The sequence below is a fragment of the Mirounga leonina genome, unplaced genomic scaffold (assembly GCF_011800145.1).
Source record: "Mirounga leonina isolate KUSES-001 unplaced genomic scaffold, KU_Mleo_1.0 Mir_165, whole genome shotgun sequence".
Classification (NCBI taxonomy): Eukaryota; Metazoa; Chordata; class Mammalia; order Carnivora; family Phocidae; genus Mirounga; species Mirounga leonina.
In genome coordinates this window covers 82,606,988-82,613,151 of record NW_023270415.1, presented here as the reverse complement: position 1 = coordinate 82,613,151, position 6,164 = coordinate 82,606,988, and positions in this window count along the sequence as shown.

Here is a 6,164-nt window from a genome sequence, read left to right as displayed (position 1 = left end):
GGGGCTTCCCTGGAATTAACATGAAGGCATGAGTGCAGCCTGGCTCCCCAGTACCCCATGTGGCTTATTCTGCATGTCTTCTTCTGTGCCCGTGGGCTAGGCTCTGAGCCTTTCCACATTACAACATCAGCTGAGAAGACCACTCCCATATGGAAATTTGATACAAGAAAAAGGTGGCATCTCCAATCTTCTTATCAAGACGATGGGGGAAAGGATAAACCTCAAAGTATGTAGTTTCGGGATAATCAGATAACCATTTGGAAAAAAAAAAAATAGAGCCATTCTTCACATCATATATCAAAATAAATTCTAAATGAAAAACATTTAAATGTAAAGAAACAAAACCAAACAAGTAGTAGATGAAAACATGAATTCCTGTAGAACCTGGAAGTTAGGGAAATTGTACTAGCACTCAAAATCAAGAAACAGTGATAAATTTGACTACACAGAAATCAATATTTGCCTGATTAAAAACAATATAATCAAAGTAAAAAGACAAATGACAAACTGGGGAAAATATTTACAACTCATATTACAGATAGCTTGTATAAAATTAAGGTATAAAAGATTGTTTTAAAAATAGGGCCTTGGGCGCCTGGGTGGCTCAGACGGTTAAGCGTCTGCCTTCGGCTCAGGTCATGATCCCAGCGTCCTGGGATCGAGTCCCGCATCGGGCTCCCTACTCCTTGGGAGCCTGCTTCTCCCTCTGCTTCTCTCTCTCTCTGTCTCTCATGAATAAATAAATAAAATCTTTAAAAAAAAAAAAAAAACAGGGCCTTATTGGGCGCCTGGGTGGCTCAGTTGTTAAGCGTCTGCCTTCAGCTCAGGTCATGATCCCAGGGTCCTGGGATCGAGTCCCGCATCGGGCTCCCTGCTCGGCGGGAAGCCTGCTTCTCCCTCTCCCTCCCCCACTCCCCTTACTTGTGTTCCCTCTCTTGCTGTGTCTCTCTCTGTCAAATAAATAAAAAAAAAAAATCTTAAAAAAAAAATAGGGCCTTAATTTCAACAAACGGTACTTGGACTATTATTAAATAACCCCATACCAACAAAATGAACCTCAACCCTTACACCACACCATATATAAAAATTAAAAGGTATCATCAACCAACTAAAAAAAGGGAGAGTGGGGAGGACTAAAATATATATATATATTTTAAACCAAAATGCAAAGTAGAAACTTCTAGAAGAATATAGTAAAAACCTTAGTGACCTTGACTTTGGCAAATATTTATTAAATAGGATACAAAAGAGCATGACATTTCAAGGAGGGAAATCAGTGAATAGGACTTCATCAAAATTTTAAACTTTTGTTCCCCAAAATGAAATAATATGAAAAGGCAAAGCACTATCTGGGAGAAAATATTTGCAAAACATATATCCAACAAATACTCTGTAGCCCACCCTACAAAGAAGTCCTACAACTTAATTAGAAGACAAATGACCCAGTAAAAACTGGCTTAAGATATGAATGGACACTTAACCAAAGAATATATGGCAAATAAGCACAAGAAATGACACTCAGTATCATTAAGCATTAGAAAAATGTGGGGCACGTGGGTGGCTCAGTTGGATGAGTGACTGACTCTTGGTTTCAGCTCAGGTCGTGATCTCATGGGTCATGGAATCAAGCCCCATGCCCGGCTCCACGATTAGTGGAAGTCTACCTGGATATTCTTTCCCTCTGCCCCTCCCTGACTTGTGTGTGTGTGTTCTCTCTCTCTCTCAAATAAATAAATAAATCTTTAAAAAAAAGGATGGGGGAGGGACAGAGGGAGAGGGAGAAGTAGACTCCCCGCCGAGCAGAGAGCCCAACATGGGGCTTGATCCCAGAACCCTGGATCATGACCAGAGCCAAAGGCAGACGCTTAACCAACTGAGCCACCCAGATGCTCTAAGTCTATTCTTTGTAACTATTTCTCTGTTATCAGATTGCTTATTACAACTTGTACAGTTGCATCAAAAAGGATTATACAGGGCTTATTTTATAATTTTTTAATCTTAAACAATTGATAAATTGGTGCATTAAAAATATCTGCAGCTTGGAGCCACCTGGGTGGCACAGTTAGTTGAGCATCTGACTCTTGGTTTCAGCTCAGGTCATGATCTTACGGTGGTAGAATTGAGCCCCATGCCAGTCTCTATGCTCAGCACAGAATCTGCTTGAGACTGTCTCTCCCTCTCCCTCTGCCCCTCCCATTGGTGCTCTCTCTCTCCAAAATAAATAAATAAATCTTTTTAAAAATATATCTGTAACTTATGTCACAATGGGTTAACATAATAGCACTTCTAAAACCAGAGGGAAGAGACCACCAACTAGGAAAAGAAGCAAGTCACAGACAAGTGAAAATGGTGCTTAAATATATGAAAAGATGCTTGACTTCACCCACAAAGATGCAAAAGGAAACCACATTGAGATGCCATTTCTTCTCAGATTGGCAAAATTCCAAATATTTAACAAAATATTTGTTTATGAGGCTGTGAGGAAACATCACCAATGGGAATGCAAGATGGTGCAACCTATGGAAGGGAACTAGGCAACACACAGCAAAAACGAATTACAAATGCCCACTGAAGGGGCACCTGGGTGGCTCAGTCAGTTAAACATCTGCCTTTGGCTCAGGTCATGGCCTCAGGGTCCTGGGATGGAGCCCCATGTCAGGCTCCCTGCTCAGTGGGGAGTCTACTTCTCCCTCTCCCTCTGTCCTCCCCACTGCTTGTGTGTGTGCTGTCTCTCTTTAAATAAAATCTTTATAACAAAACAAATGCCCACTGACCAGACAATTTGTAGGAATCTGTCTCAAAATTAAACTGGCAAAACTATGCAGAGACCTGCACAAAAACTATTCATTGTAGCACTATTTTTTTTTAAGATTTTATTTATTTATTTGACAGAGAGAGACACAGCGAGAGAGGGAACACAAGCAGGGGGAGTGGGAGAGGGAGAAGCAGGCTTCCCGTGGAGCAGGGAGCCCGATGCGGGGCTCGATCCCAGGACCCTGAGATCATGACCTGAGCCGAAGGCAGACGCTCAACGACTGAGCCACCCAGGCACCCCTCATTGTAGCACTATTTTTTTAAGATTTATTTATTTACTTATTTGAGAGAGAACACTTGAGGGGGGAGGGTCAGAAGGAAAAGCAGACTCCCTGCTGAGCAGGGACCCCAATGCGGGACTAGACCCAGGATTCCAAGATCATGACCTGAGCCAAAGGCAGACGCTTAACTGAGCCACAAGGCGCCCTGTAACACTATTTTTAACAGCAAAAGATGGGAAACAACCCACATGTCCAGTAATTGCAGATTAGTTCAATACACTATGGTACATTCACACAGAAGAGGAGTATACCGCTGCAAAAAGGAATAAGGAATATTCCTAGACACTGCTAATGAGAGGTCTCCAGCACACTGTTAAGTGAAAAAAGCCAAAATGCAGAACAGTAGGTACAGGATGCTACTGTTCATTGAAATTTACTCAGATTTTAAATAAATGGTTACCAATAGGGAGAGGAAGGTAACAGGTTGGTGGGGACAGGGAGAGAAGCCAGACTTCTCTGAATGTACTTTGTTTTGTAGACTTGACTTTGGAACCATATAAATGTTTTACATAATCATAAAACAAAATTACATGAAAACCTGAAAAATTTGGGGCACCTGGCTGGCTCAATCAGTGGATCATGCAATCTCAGAGTTGTGGGTTCGAGCCCCACATTGGGTGTAGAGATTGCTTAAAAATAAAATCTTAAAAAAGAAAAAAAAGGGACGCCTGGGTGGCTCAGTCGGTGAAGCGGCTGCCTTCGGCCCAGGTCATGATCCCGGGGTCCTGGGATTGAGTCCCCCATCGGGCTCCTCCCTCTCTGTCCCTCTGCTTGTGCTCTCTCTGTCAAATAAAATCTTTAAAAAAAAAAAAAAAGAAAAACCTGAAAAACTTAACCCTAAAGAGCAAAAGCAAAATGAAACAAATGAACCAGTATATATTGTTAGAGTCTTAACCCCACAGAAACAAAATATTTTAATTTACTTTAAAGCAGAGGAATACCCTAAATGACATATATCCTGACACAATAGAAAGAACTACAAAAGAATGTTAGACTGTTTTCGATAATCATACTGTTAGTAATAAATGGCACTGTTACTCTTTTTTTTTTTTTTAAAGATTTTTTTATTTATTTACGACAGAGAGAAACAGAGAGAGAGGGAACACAAGCAGGGGGAGAGGGAGAGGGAGAAGCAGGCTCCCCGCGGAGCAGGGAGCCCGATGCGGGGCTCGATCCCAGGACCCTGGGACCACGACCTGAGCCGAAGGCAGACGCTTAACAGACTGAGCCACCCAGGCGTCCCAAGAGTACAATTTTCTTGATGAGGATTGAGTAAGGTAAGGAATTACTGACTCACTCTACTGTACACCTGAAACTAATATAACATTGCATGCTAACTATACTGGATTTAAAATTTTTAAATAAGATTCTAGTTTAAAAAAAGATAAAATGTAAGTCTGTATACCAAATGCATTGTGCATTCCTAGTTTTGATGGGGTTTTTGGAATATAGGTGAAGTCCGGAGCCCATGGCCAAGAAAGAATACTTGAGACCTCTCTGGTGCAAAAAGGTGGTTTTATTAAAGCACGGGGACAGGACCTGTGGGCAGAAAAAGCTGCCCCGAGTTTGTGTGGTGTGGCTCATTACATACTTTGGAATTGGGGGAGGTATGGAAAAGGGAGGTTTCGAAAGGATTTTTGTATGTTAAAGAAGACTCACAGGATACCACAGCCTTGCCATTGTCAAGCTAAATTTGTTTTTCCTTCTAGTAAGGCATTAAGAGTAAGATAGTTGGGAGCTTCCCAGAGGAACATTACACTTTGCCCACCTCAAGTATCTGTCGATGGGCTGCAGATTATAAGGACAATTAATTGTATCTACATTTCCTTCTGGAAGCCAGGTTATTGATAGAAATGCTTTGTTCTTGTAGATTGCTAAGACATTTATAAACTGAGGGAGACTCGTGTCTCGCAGGATTGTAATCTCTATAAATGATTTGTTTTTCCTTTAGGGCAGCCAGGCGTGCCTGAGGAATGTCACATGTATCTCACGGGGCGGGGGCGTTGTGGGGTGTCAGCTTCTGCTTTGTCCTCAGTTTGCCTTCTGCTCCTTCATCAGTTTGAATCACGATTCGCACAAACCGATTAAAAATAAAAACAGTATGAGACAGACGGAAGACTCTCAACACTGGCTATTTGATGATAATAAAGGATAATGGCTAACATTTAGGTGTGATAATGGCTTTGTAATTACCCTTTTAAGGGTCCTTATGGGATTGGGGAAGTAATAGATAGGGAAATAGGTGAAGAGACTCGCTGTGGGTAACTGTTCTAGGTGTTTGATGGACACGTGTTAAACTACTCTCTCTACCTTTGTATAGCGTTGGAAGTTTCCATCATAAGAAGCTAAAATGAAAAAGTGCAGAGCGAGAGGGGCGGCCCCCCCCCCAGCCCGCTTCATTCTTCTTCCCATCCCAGCACGCTCGCTGCCTGAGGTCCCTGGAACTCCCGATCCAGGGGTTCGCGTTTCAGGAGAGGCGAGACGGCCAGCTCTTCCTCCCGACCGCTCCCTCGGGCATTCTAGTCCTGGCTGCCTGAGCCTCCTCTCCCGGGGCTGCTCCGGCTGAACCGCTCACCGCCCTCCCGGGCGCAGGCCTCAACACCCCCCACAAAGTCCGTGAACACCAGTGCTGGTGGTCGAGGAGGCACTGTCACCGCCCGGCCCTTGCCCGGTCCCGGGGCACAGCAACAAGAAGCGACGTTCGGGGCGGGGGGGAGGGGTGTTGCACCGGCTTGAAGCGGGAGAGGGAACGGTGAGACAGAATTGGGAAACCCAGGGCAATGTCGACGCAGTCCCGGCGCTGGGGAGCAGCACTACAAACTTCCGCAGGGCTGCCGGAAGTGCAGTTCGGACAAGGCCGGAGCGCGGTGTGGCCTCTCTAGGCGCACCGGAGGTCTCGTCTCTCGGTGGCTCTGGAGCGCGCCGCAGAGCTGTCAGTCAGGAAAATGGCGCAGGCGGGGAAGGCGGGCCCGACGGCCGCGCTGGGGGATGTCGCACGCTAGGACTGGTGGCCCGGGGTGTGGGCGGGGACTGAGGAGGCGGGGCCCCCCGGGATTGGCGGATGCGCCG